This window comes from Aquarana catesbeiana, linkage group LG04 (genome assembly GCF_042186555.1).
Source record: "Aquarana catesbeiana isolate 2022-GZ linkage group LG04, ASM4218655v1, whole genome shotgun sequence".
NCBI classification, from domain to species: domain Eukaryota; kingdom Metazoa; phylum Chordata; class Amphibia; order Anura; family Ranidae; genus Aquarana; species Aquarana catesbeiana.
This window is the reverse complement of record NC_133327.1, coordinates 201,137,679-201,152,295: the sequence shown is the minus strand read 5'-3', so window position 1 is coordinate 201,152,295 and position 14,617 is coordinate 201,137,679.

The window sequence follows — 14,617 nt, the reverse complement described above, 5'->3', positions numbered from 1 at the left end:
GAAAGGGGCCTAAGTAAAAAAAGACCAAAAAACTTTCTCTTACCTTCTTATTCACAGCATAACAAATAAACATGGCAGGACAGCATGAAAACCCCTTAAAATTATTTTTTGGAAAGTAGATACCAAAAGGTGATCAAATTGTTTGTCACAATTTTTTTTAATGAAGGCTAAAACATGAAGCTTGGTCATGGCTACATAGTTACATAGTGAGGTTGAAAAAAAGACACTAGTCCATCTAGTTCAATCAACATTAAAAAATATATTTAAAACCCCCATATACACAATCCTATACCCATAGGTGATCCAGAGGAAGGCAAACCCCCCCAATAAACCATGTTCCAACTTGCTCCAGTGGGGGAAAAAAATCCTTCCTGATCACCCAGTAGGCAATCGGAAATTCCCTGGCTCAACTATCCCTGGTGTTATTACCTCTAAATATTAATATTAATTTATAATATGTGCATTTAGGAATGCATCCAGGCCTTATTTAAATCAATCTACTGAGCTGGCCAAAACCAGCTCCTGGGGGAGTTTATTCTACATTTTCACAGCTTTTACTGTGAAGAAGCCTTTCCACATGTGTAGATCAAATTTCTTCTCCTCCAGACTTAAAGAGTGCCCCCTTGTCCTCTGTAATGACCCAAAAGTGAATAATTAAACACACAAGTTCACTATATGGACCAGTTATGTATTTATACTCGTTGCTCATATCCCCCCTTAATCTCCTCTTCTCAACTTGCACTAGGCACCTTAAATACTGTATATTGAACATAGTTCATACACAGAGGAATCAAGAGGTGAAGGAGTTAATGTACATGTCACATACAGTGGGAGGATGGAGATAAGGGGGTTAATGTGTAGGATAAGGCAGGTGAGGGATTCATATACAGGTCAGATCAGAGTCAGGAGCTGATATGAGAACTTTATGTACTCAATCACCTGCGCTTGAATTGGTACTACAGATATATCATCCCTTCCACTCTTCTAGTTTATGGTTACAGGCTTGACAGGCCTTGCAGTCCTCCTGGGACTATGGGTATCCCATTCAAGTGCAGCTCTACAAAATAACAAAAGAAACAAAAAGAGTGTGCACCAGTGTAGTTTATTAACAAATAAAAACTAATATATACGCACAAGCAATAAAGTAGGTACGCATATCAAAAACCAAGCTTAAGGCCTCATGTACACTGCTACTGCTAAACGGACGTTTAGGAGCAGTTGGGCATTTTTTTCAACTGCTCCTGAACTCTCCTCTATGTTATCTTATCAGTACATGTACACAGGGTCGCTTATAGTTGTTTCAATCTAGGCAGTTTAGAGGCATTTTTTGGAAAGCAAAAAAATGCGTTCAGAAGCTGACTAAACATGGTTAAACGCGATAACTCGCATTTAGCTGTGTTTCGTTTATAGGCGTTTTTTATATTTGGCTATTGGGAAAAACAAAAAAAGTTTCTAAATGCAAACGCTGCAAAATGTTGCTAAACGCAGCATGTAAACGAGTCAAAACGGATGTTTTAAACATTGGTTACTGTCTGTCAAGTTAAAGAACTAATATATGTGCAGCACTAAATGAGAACGGTCGTAATGAATAGGACCGTATATGATACAGAAAGAAGAATAATGTTGAACACTCTAAATATACATGTGAAAACAACAATGAATATACAGTGGGGCAAAAAAGTATTTAGTCAGCCACCAATTGTGCAAGTTCTCCCACTTAAAAAGATGAGAGAGGCCTGTAATTGTCATCATAGATATACCTCAACTATGAGAGACAAAATGTGGAAACAAAGCCAGACAATCACATTGTCTGATTTTTGAAAGAATTTATTTGCAAATTATGGTGGAAAATAAGTATTTGGTCAATATCAATACTTTGTTATATATTCTTTGTTGGCAATGACGGAGGTCAAACATTTTCTGTAAGTCTTCACAAGGTTGTCACACACTGTTGCTGGTATGTTGGCCCATTCCTCCATGCAGATCTCCTCTAGAGCAGTGATGTTTTGGGGCTGTCGCTGGGCAACACGGACTTTCAACTCCCTCCAAGGTTTTTCTATGGGGTTGAGATCTGCAGACTGGCTAGGCCACTCCAGGGCCTTGAAATGCTCCTTACAAAGCCACTCCTTCATTGCCCGGGCAGTGTGTTTGGGATCATTGTCATGCTGAAAGACCCAACCACGTTTCATCTTCAATGCCCTTGCTGATGGGAGGAGGTTTGCACTCAAAAGCTCACGATACATGGCCCCATTCATTCTTTCATGTACACGGATCAGTCGTCCTATTCCCTTTGTAGAGAAACAGCCCCAAAGCATGATGTTTCCACCCCCATGCTTCACAGTAGGTATGGTGTTCTTTGGTTGCAACTCAGCATTCTTTCTCTTCCAAACACGACGAGTTGTGTTTCTACCAAACAGTTCTACTTTGGTTTCATCTGACATTCTCCCAATCCTCTTCTGGATCATCCAAATGCTCTCTAGCAAACCTCAGACGGGCCCAGACATGTACTGGCTTAAGCAGGGGGACACGTCTGGCACTGCAGGATCTGAGTCCCTGGCGGCGTAGTGTGTTACTGATGGTAGCCTTTGTTACGTTGGTCCCAGCATCACATCTGTTTTTTATCCGTGGATTATATAATTACTTATTCACTATAACAGTGTGGACTTTATTTTGTATATTCATTGATGTTTTCACATGTATATTATTTAGAGTGCTCAACATTAATCTTCTTTCTGTATCATTTATGGTCCTATTCATTACGACCGTTCTCATTTAGCGCTGCACATACAGTGGGGACGGAAAGTATTCAGACCCCCTTAAATTTTTCACTCTTTGTTATATTGCAGCCATTTGCTAAAATCATTTAAGTTCATTTTTTTCCTCATTAATGTACACACAGCTCCCCATATTGACAGAAAAACACAGAATTGTTGACATTTTTGCAGATTTATTAAAAAAGAAAAACTGAAATATCACATGGTCCTAAGTGTTCAGACCCTTTGCTGTGACACTCATATATTTAACTCAGGTGCTGTCCATTTCTTCTGATCATCCTTAAGATGGTTCTACACCTTCATTTGAGTCCAGCTGTGTTTGATTATACTGATTGGATTTGATTAGGAAAGCCACACACCTGTCTATATAAGACCTTACAGCTCACAGTGCATGTCAGAGCAAATGAGAATCATGAGGTCAATGGAACTGTCTGAAGAGCTCAGAGACAGAACTGTGGCAAGGCACAGATCTGGCCAAGGTTACAAAAAAAAATTCTGCTGCACTTAAGGTTCCTAAGAGCACAGTGGCCTCCATAATCCTTAAATGGAAGACGTTTGGGACAACCAGAACCCTTCCTAAAGCTGGCTGTCTGGCCAAACTGAGCTATCGGGGGAGAAGAGCCTTGGTGAGAGAGGTAAAGAAGAACCCAAAGATCACTGTGGCTGAGCTCCAGAGATGCAGTCGGGAGATGGGAGAAAGTTGTAGAAAGTCAACCATCACTGCAGCCCTCCACCAGTCGGGGCTTTGTGGCAGAGTGGCCCGACGGTATGTGTGGAGAAAACCAGACACTGCTCATCACCTGTCCAATACAGTCCCAACAGTGAAGCATGGTGGTGGCAGCATCATGTTGTGGGGGTATTTTTCAGCTGCAGGGACAGGACGACTGATTGCAATTGAAGGAAAGATGAATGCGGCCAAGTACAGGGATATCCTGGATGAAAACCTTCTCCAGAGTGCTCAGGACCTCAGACTGGGCCGAAGGTTTACCTTCCAACAAGACAATGACCCTAAGCACACAGCTAAAATAATGAAGGAGTGGCTTCACAACAACTTTTCTTAAATGGCCCAGCCAGAGCCCTGACTTAAACCCAATTGAGCATCTCTGGAGAGACCTGAAAAAGTGTCCAATATGGCTTACGTGTTTTGAGGGGCAGCCCCTCTTCTTTCAGATCTAACAACCTCTTAATTCTAGTTAAATAGCCTACTAACAATCTACACATGGGGTATCATTTTCTATCTACGTGCCCTTTTACCATCTGAGGGGACTATGCTCCAGGACTAGGACCGCAATGATAGAGGAGAAAACTTAAAGGATGGTATCCCCGTTACTGGTCATATGCTGTTACCCCATTACCTTAAGGTAAGGGGCCACTGCTTACTAATTTGTGTGTGAACACGAAGAGGAGCACTACTTTGATTTATTTGAGCACTCCACCGCAACGTGTGCATGCTATGAAGCCAGTTTTATTTTGTGGAGGAGGACTTTTTTATGCTTAAGCACTTTGATTGAATTTAAGTTTATGCCTTAGTAGTCATGCAGACTTTTATTGCACAAGTCACTTCATGTTTGTTGCATGTATACTACACAGTGGAATTTACTGTCGTATTGAATTATTTGCACTTTATACAGGAGGATTTACTCCTACAATTTGCTGTTGCACTTTTTGCTAATTTTACAGTTATATTCTGGTTATGAATATCCACTAAAAGTTAATATTATATATCACGATTGCACTTTGCACTTTATGTCTACTCTTAGTGGTTTGTTTTCACGTAGGAGTGATCACATATTATCCACAACTGCTTATTTTATATTTTCGAAATTTTAGTGTTATTTAGCCCACTAGGAGATTTATTTCTTTTTTGTGTTTTTGCTAGGATTAACCCAGCACCACTTTAATAATTTATTCATCTGGTAGCAGGGTCTGGTTGTACCCTATTCGGTGCAGGCAGCTTTTCCCAATAGCTCTGCTGTAACACACATGATAGCGCAGGAATAATTATACACCTATTTTGAAAGACCATATAGCGGTTTAACAGGACAGGTTCCACTCAGAACAGGCCTCGTCATGGTCGACCAAAGTAGTTAAATGCATGTGCTCATCATCATATCCAGAGGTTGAAATACATGTATGAGTGCCGCCAGCATTGCTGCAGAGGTTGAAGGGGTGGGGCGGTCAGCCTGTCAGTGCTCAGACCATACGCCGCACACTGCATCAAATTGGTCTACATGGCTGTTGTCCCAGAATGAAGCCTCTTCTAAAGATGATGCACAAGAAAGCCCGCAAACAGTTTGCTGAAGACAAGCAGACTAAGGACATGGATTACTGGAACCATATGCCATGGTCTAATGAGACCAAGATAAGCTTATTTGTTTCAGATGGTGTCAAGCATGTGTGGCGGCAACCATGTGAGGAGTACAAAGACAAGTGTGTCTTGCCTACATTCAAGCATGGTGGTGGGAGTGTCATGGTCTGGGGCTGCATGAGTGCTGCCTACACTGGGGAGCTACAGTTCATTGAGGGAACCATGAATGCCAACATGTACTGTTTCATACTGAAGCAGAGCATGATCCCCTCCCTCCAGAGACTGGGCTGCAGGGCAGTATTCCAACATGATAACGACCCCAAACATATCTTCAAGACGACCACTGCCTTGCTAAAGAAGCTGAGGGTAAAGGTGATGGACTGGCCAAGCATGTCTCCAGACCTAAACCCTATTGAGCATCTGTGGGGCATCCCACAGATGGAGTTGGAGGAGCAGAAGGTCTCTAACATCCACCAGCTCCGTGATGTCATCTCCAGTAGCAACCTGTGAAGCTTTGATGAACGCCATGCCCAAGAGGGTTATGGCAATGCTGGAAAATAATGGTGGCCACACAAAATATTGACACTTTGGGCCCAATTTGCACATTTTCAGTTAGGGGTGTACTCACTTTTGTTGCCAGCGGTTTAGACATTAATGGCTGTGTGTTAAGTTATTTTGAGGGGACAGCAAATTTAAACTGTTATACAAGCTGTACACTCACTACTTTACATTGTAGCAAAGTGTCATTTCTTCAGTGTTGTCACATGAAAAGATATAATAAAATATTTACAAAAATGTGAGGGGTGTACTCACTTTTGTGAGATACTGTATATACACCCATTGTGGTGTTCATACTATCAGGCCTGGCTCACAGTCTCCGCTCTAATTCATCCCAAAGGTGTTCTATCGGGTTGAAGTCAGGACTCTGTGCAAGCCAGTCAAGTTCCTCCAGCCCAAACTCGCTCATCCAAACTATATTCCAAAAAGTATTGGGCCACCCCTCCAAATCATTTGGTGGAGGGGGGATTATAGTTCCAGTGAAGGGAACTCTTAAGGCGTCAGAAAACCCAGACATTTTGGACAATTTCACGCTCCCAACTTTGTGGGAACAGTTTGGAGATGGCCCCTTCCTGTTCCAACATTACTGTGCACCAGTGCACAAAGCAAGGTCCATAAACACATGGATGAGCAAGTTTGGGGTGGAGGAACTTGACTGGCTTGCACAAAGTCCTGACCTCAACCTGATAGAAGACCTTTGGGATAATTTAGAGCGAAGACTGCGAGCCAGGGCTTTTCATCCAACATCAGTGCCTGACCTCACAAATGCACTTCTGAAAGAATGGTCAAACATTCCCATAAACACATTCTGAAACCTTGTGGACAGCATTCCCAGAAGAGTTGAAGCTGTTATAGCTGAAAAGAGTGGGCCAACTCAATATTGAACCCTATGGACTAAGACTGGGATGCCATTAAAGTTCATGTGCGTGTAAAGGCAGGTGCCCCAATAATTTTGGTAATATAGTATATATCTGATTTTGCATTTGAAACATTTTTTGTGCATTAATACAAATTTTAGAGAGGTCTTCTCTAAAATATTTTGTAAATTACATTGTTCACAACATTTTCCCTTAAGTAAAATTTAAAGTTTTATCCCTGCATCTGGAATTTTTCAAACCTATTATAACACCATAACCAGTACTTATGGTTTCTGTTTTGCTTTGAAGTAGTTTTGGGCCAGCCCTCAGTGGTTCAAGTACAATTCACAGGATTTCACAGGATGAATATCTTCAACAAGAAAAGCTCAAGAATCCTTAACTTTTTTAAGGAAACTCTTGTTGTTGTAATTTAAGTTTTTTTCTGTCACTAGAATTTCCACTGTAGAAACTTTGAGGAAGTGTTCAATCTGTCTAAGAACTAGAACTAAGGTCTTTGAGACACCAGTATCACTTAACTAATCATATTATTCAGGAAATCCTTGGGGGATTTAAAATACATTTAATTTCTTGAGAGGCACATCCAGAGCTTACTGTGGTCATGACTTTAGATGAATGACTGAGCCAACATGTGCGTCAGCACAGAGAACACCTTTACACAAAGCTCATTTGCCAAATGTATTTCTTGCTTGTGAAATTATGCTTTTATTTATGTAACTTTTTAACTTTTAGTTAGGCACATATACTGTATGTTTGTGAGGAATGCTCTGTAAAAACACCACTTTTCATCCCACTTGAAAGTGGCAAACCTTGAAAAAGTGGGAAGATCCAGAAGGTCACTAAAACATCTGAAAAAGATGACTGCCGGATTTGTAGGAAAGTTATACTTGTATAATCAATGATAGCCGAGTAAATATAATGTATGTTTTATGTTTTAATTGTACCGCCTTGTTTTTGCAAAACAAGGCAATACAATTAATGCTAGTGAATATCTGCCACTTGAGACAATTTAGCCTTAAAGTATGAAAAGGGTCTGTGCTGTTAAGTAAACATTATTAGTCCTGATCAGCTCTGCAACACCATTCCATGGATTTTTAGCTTGATTAACAGTGTGCACCATAGAGATTAAACAGGGGCTGTTGCTGCATGTGCCAGCTTACATTAGTGCTGAGGGATGCGGTCAACATTACAATAGATAGAGTAGCTTCTATTCCAACACTTTTTTCTTGAGAGCATACCTGTTAAACAACCTGCTCACTTGGTGAGATGCTTGATCTACTCGACTCATTTGGTTTGCAGGGCCTACATTCTTAAAAATAGTTAAACAAAAAAAAAAATCCAAAGCACTCCTTTTTCATCTAATATCATACTAACACATATATCCATTGCAAGTAAAGCTACCTCCTATATTTATATTGGCCCTATGCCCTTCTAGAAGTACATAGGTGTGATCATGTGCATTACACTTACCTCAGTTTTCATGTTCCAGTAAACACTTAGGAGCTGGCATAGGTTGTGTTGCTTCGGGTCTCTTGGCTGATGGCCCTGCTCAGTAGAAACCTCTAACAGAACAGATCATATCACCGCACCAGAGTGGCACATTCTATATGCTGGAGGCAATGAGTGCAGCAATATTCCACCTGATGCTTCAATGCATAGATCCAGGGTGATGTTCAAAGCAGTCTTACACACGACCGGACTTTTCGTGTGTCGGCTTCATCTGACTTTTTCTTTCTAAAATGCTGACGGACCTAGAAATAGAACATGCTTCAAATCTTTCCGACGGAATCAGTTCCTATCTGGAAAACTGCTCGTCTGTATGCTATTCCGGCTATTGAACTTCCTTTTTCTACTCCCATCGTACATCATCACGTTCTAAACAATCGGACTTTGGTGTGATCGTGTGTAGGCAAGTCCGTTTCAGCGGAACTCCGTCGGAAAGACCGTCGGAGTCTATTCTGATGGAAAGTCCGGTCGTGTGTACACGGTATTAGTAGGTAATGGTGCAGGACCTCTGTAGCTTTTCTCAGGTACATAAACAATAATACTAAAGTTAGTTCCGCTGAACACCAAAGAAAGGTGCCCAATCAGTTTAAATATTTGTGGTCAAGGACTAGTGATTTATTTAACGCCCAGTTGCACCCTCATCTTCTATACTTCAGGTAGTCAGGGTTCCCAAAATGGAAACTTGTTTTAAAGCCTTACTTTTTTCCCCTTTAAATAATGACGCCGCACCACTTTAATCTACTCTTCTTTGGCATCAAGGTGCATTTATGGACCACTGTGGCCTCTCTGCACTGATCCAACATGCTTCATAACTACTGCTCTCCAATTGGCAACAGTCACATTCTTTGCGATAATAAATAAAACTATGCACCCCTTTCCTAATGTATACAAGCTGAAGGTACAATTAGCCTCACTCACCACTGACCAACAATGTTTAAGGGTGTACTCACCCTGATCACCATTGTAAGGTGACATTTACTGTTTACAGCAGGACTCTGCAAGCTGCGTTGTCCATTATAAAGTACTTAAAACAAAAAGAATCTGCGCTGGCAACTCCCCAAGTGTATAATTGTGAGAAAGTGATATTTTGAATTTAATATCAAAAAGCATATATACCATATGATGTTGCACAGAACCACATTTAGTGGATATTATATGGAGATGTACCAAGAACTGTGCATAAAACTACCAAACTATGTGAATAAAAATAAATCAATAAACATAAATATTGTGATCTAAATCAATTCGTCCAAAAAACTCACTCTTGGACGCTATGCGACTAAAAAGTCACTAAACTGTTATAGAGATAATCCCATACATTTGTGAGTGACAATAAATTAATCTCTGGAGAGTAAAGAATATGTGAATCAAAAGTCATAAATCATAACATAAAGTCTGTTAAATTAAACCGTTCCTTCACAGGATGACAATCTGCAGATTTCAAACTTGATTCATTCAAAATGATAGATTCCAAATAACAGATAAGGCTGATGCCGGTGATGCTTGAGAGGAGGCTTTTAGAGATCACAACCCTCGCATTCCATCAGAAAAAAGAAGAAGAGAAGACACATAGCATAAAACCTATGACACCGTGAGATCACCTGCGCATAAAAGCGCTACTCACAGAACCGATGTGCAGAGCAGGCATTCAGATAGTTTAGTCGGTGTTCGCTGCTGTGCGGCGTGCGTTCCACCAACTCCAGGAAGTGATGTCACTGGTTCTCAGGTTTGCAAGCGTGGGCAGGATGTTACGTCGACGCGTTTCGCCCCTCCCCCAGGGCGTTATCAAAGACTTTGATAACGCCCTGGGGGAGGGGCGAAACGCGTCGACGTAACATCCTGCCCACGCTTGCAAACCTGAGAACCAGTGACATCACTTCCTGGAGTTGGTGGAACGCACGCCGCACAGCAGCGAACACCGACTAAACTATCTGAATGCCTGCTCTGCACATCGGTTCCGTGAGTAGCACTTTTATGCGCAGGTGATCTCACGGTGTCATAGGTTTTATGCTATGTGTCTTCTCTTCTTCTTTTTTCTGATGGAATGCGAGGGTTGTGATCTCTAAAAGCCTCCTCTCAAGCATCACCGGCATCAGCCTTATCTGTTATTTGGAATCTATCATTTTGAATGAATCAAGTTTGAAATCTGCAGATTGTCATCCTGTGAAGGAACGGTTTAATTTAACAGACTTTATGTTATGATTTATGACTTTTGATTCACATATTCTTTACTCTCCAGAGATTAATTTATTGTCACTCACAAATGTATGGGATTATCTCTATAACAGTTTAGTGACTTTTTAGTCGCATAGCGTCCAAGAGTGAGTTTTTTGGACGAATTGATTTAGATCACAATATTTATGTTTATTGATTTATTTTTATTCACATAGTTTGGTAGTTTTATGCACAGTTCTTGGTACATCTCCATATAATATCCACTAAATGTGGTTCTGTGCAACATCATATGGTATATATGCTTTTTGATATTAAATTCAAAATATCACTTTCTCACAATTATACACTTGGGGAGTTGCCAGCACAGATTCTTTTTGTTTTATATATTTTCAAAGTCTTAGCACTTTTTTCATCTAGCAGCTGCAACACATGAATTAGTTTTCAATATAATTTATTTATTTGCGAGCGCTGTGTTTTTTATCTATTTACATTATAAAGTACTGACCACTGCACTGCATAGAGTACATTGCTGAAGTCAGGATTACGTAATGTACAACATAGGGTATCAATGTACTGTATATATTCTATACTGATATTTTTTTTATATCAAATATATAGTCCTAACCACTATGTTGCAGTATAGTTGATGTGTTTTGTCACTTGGACTTTTTCAGAGGAAAGTGAAACATGTCAGAGGGAGCTTGGAGACACCGTGGTGCATGTCCATAAAAAAATGAGACACTGGAGACCAGGGGTCATGTGATCTGATATCAGTTTACTAAAGCTCTGTATACACATGAAAACTACATGATAGTGCTGGTGGCACTTATGCCACATGAGCATTCCTTGCTTCTTCAACTTTGTTAAAAATAAACTAAATACACCTATTTTGCTATCAATAGCCACTTTCCTGAGCATTGCATTCATACATGGTGGTACAAGAACATACTGACTTGTCAGTTGGATATCCATCTATATTGATTTCAAGATTGTAGAGGGAAGGGCTTTTGATTACATGGAGAGGAGATTATGAAGTGCATTTCAGCTTACATTTAAGCTGGTGTTCATTTTGATGTGGTTCATTCCAGTCCATTGGATGGTGGGAATGCGCCTGGAATACTGAGTCATGCACATTGGTGGGTTTATCTATTATTCAAGATTGCACATAGGAATATGGACTAATGCTTTTATTTTGTTTGATTTCGTATTTGTTATGTGCGTTACCTATTATTATTTGTTTGTTGCCATTGGAATATGTTCTGTTAGTGCCGGATCACACAGGGGAGGCACGACTTGCAGGCCGCCTCACCGAGGCGACCTGCACACGACTTCAGCAGCGACTTGCAAAACGACTTCTGTATAGAAGTCAATGAAAGTCGCCTGAAGTCGCCCCCAAAACACTACAGGAACCTTTTTCTAAGTCGGAGCGACTTGCGTTGCTCCTGTTAGAACGATTCTGTAGTACAGAACGCGAGGCGACTTGTCAGGCGGCTAGGTCACCTGACAAGTTGCCCCTGTGTGAACTGGCACTTAAGGTACGCAACACATATTTAAGTAATTTATGTACACTGCATAGTTATAGTAGCACAATGATACTATACATATTTGTAACTTTATATGATGTATGATTTGTATGTTACATTAACTGTCTATGTTTGGTTTGTGGAGGAAAGTATATGTAATGGAATAGTGTCGTTTTTTTTTTTTTAATGATCCTTCGTTCTAAATTCTGTGTGTGTCTGGCGGACTCTTAACTATGGCACAGTAAGTAAGGAGTATTTTATGGGTACAAGGACTGTGGCAAAGGTGTACAAGTGTATTCAGCAAGTAGACTCAGGGTTCCGTTTTACCATTTCCTTTTAAGCCACTCCCACTGTTAGGTGTACTAAAGACACACAATTCATCTTCTCGGTGTGTCTCTGTGTCTTTCACAATTCTTGCAACAATCTCTGGGAGCTGGTGCACTTCATCTCTTTTTACACCGCCTTAATTAGAGGCCAGTCCCTCTAGGAAGTCCATGGGGATTTTACCATTAACTGGATTACTGCAGAATTAATGGTCTGTCCTTCTAGGACAGGGGTGTCCAAACTTTTTTCAAAGAGGGACAGATTTGATGATGTGAAAATGCTTGAGGGCCGACCATTTTGCCTGAAATTCTTTGAACCATTAAAATTCAATCAAAGTGTGTTCGTTCAAGCACTAATACACTGCCCAACAAGAATTCTCTTGCCTTTGTGGCTGTGTGTTGGTGAAGAGATGAGCTCGGGCATGTTATTTGGATATACAGTCAGGTCCCTAAATATTGGGTCATCGACACAATTCTAATTTTTTTGGCTCTATACACCGCCACAATGGATTTTAAATGAAACAAACAAGATGTGTTTTAACTGCAGACTTTCAGCTTTAATTTGAGGGTATTTACATCCAAATTAGGTGAACGGTGTAGGAATTACAACAGTTTGTATATGTGCCTCCCACTTTTTAAGGGACCAAAAGTAATGGGACAGATTAACAATCATCCATCAAACTTTCACTTTTTAATATTTGGTTGCAAATCCTTTGCAGTCAATTACAGCCTGAAGTCTAGAAAGCATAGACATCACCAGACGCTGGGTTTCATCCCTGGTGATGCTCTGCCAGGCCTCTTCTGCAACTGTCTTCAGTTCCTGCTTGTTCTTGGGGCATTTTCCCTTCAGTTTTGTCTTCAGCAAGTGAAATGCATGCTCAATCAGATTCAGGTCAGGTGATTGACTTGGCCATTGCATAACATTCCACTTCTTTCCCTTAAAAAACTCTTTGGTTGCTGTCACGTACCTTACAGCGGAGTCTGAAATGACGAGGGCGGCCTCTTGCACGGTCCCGGTCCTAGCGTCCCTGGAGGTTGAGACAGGGTTGCTAGGGCGGCGGAAGGGTGCAGGTGCCTGCTGGCAGGATCAGAAGCCCAGAGGTCTTTGGAAGGAAGCTGAGGTGCTGATTCCTGGATGGATGCAGGAGAGGTCCAGCAGAGGAACTTGCAGGGTCACGGCAGGCAGGAGTTGGCAACGTGCTGGCAACGAGGTACACAATCGGCAGGCAGAGACGTGGTCAGGGACTGGCGGAGGTTGGCAACGAACTGGCAGCGGGGTACCGAATCAGGAGACAGAGCCGTAGTCAGGAGTCTAAGCCGGGTTCAATACAGGAAGCAAGGCAGGCAGAGATGTAGGGGTGATCCGAGAGGGTAGTCAAGGCAAGCAGAGGTTCAAGATCAGGGTCAAGTAAACAAGGCAACAGCAAGGGTTCAGGAACGAGCTGAGACAATCCAGCATTGATGCTAGTCTGCTGATCGTTTAAATAGGGCGCCTTGCGCCGTGATTCGTTGGAGTGCGGGCGTGCACACGCTGACGTGCCCTCGTTCGTACGATCGCATCGCGTGCGTACCTAGTCCGGGGCTCGCTCGTTCTTCCCGTACGTCCGGCTGGCACCCGGGAACGAGCGTTTGTGATGGTTCTCTGACATTGCCCCCTCCTTAAGGGCAGCCTCCGGATGCCCACCTGAGACCTCCTTTCCGGATGAGCATGATGAAAGGCTTGTATGAGTCTTGGGGCATGGAGGTTTGCTTCCGGTTCCCAGGAGTTTTCTTCTGGGCCAAAACCCTTCCACTTAATTAAATATTGATTTTGTCCCCGCCTTCTCCTGCAATCTACAATGGTCTCAATTTCGAACTCTTCTTCCCCATTTACCATTATGGCCTCTGGGGGCCCTCTTTCACGACCAGGAAAGGGATTAACCACATCAGGCTTCAACAAGGAGGTATGAAACACAGGGTGAATCCTAAAGGAGTCGGGAAGTTCGAGCTCATAAGCCACTGGATTAATTTTTCTCTTGACCGGAAAGGGTCCTAGGTATTTAGGTCCCAATTTCTTGGATGGGCAGGTAAGTTTTAGATTCAAAGTTGACAGCCACACACGATCACCAACCTTCAAATCCAGTTCTCCCCTCCTCTTTCTATCAAAGAACCTCTTATTAACCTCTTGTGCTTTGGCAATGGTATCCTTTAACACCTGGTTATTGGTAGCAAAGAAATTTAATCTGTCCTGAACTGCAGGCAAAGGAGAGTCCGGAATCAATGTAGGCAAGAAGGAAGGATGAAACCCGTAGTTGGAGAAGAAGGGTGATTGGTTGGTGGCAGTATGAGCAGAGTTGTTAAATGCAAATTCTGCCAGTGGCAGAAGTGAGGCCCAATCTTCTTGGGAGAAGGAGGTGAAGCAACGCAGATATTGCTCTAGCGTTTGGTTGGTACGCTCAGTCTGTCCGTTGGACTGGGGATGATAAGCCGAAGAAAAGTTGAGTTTGATGCCCAGCGCTTCGCACAGTGCTTTCCAAAATCTTGAAGTAAACTGTACTCCTCGATCCGAGACGATGTCACTAGGGATTCCATGCAG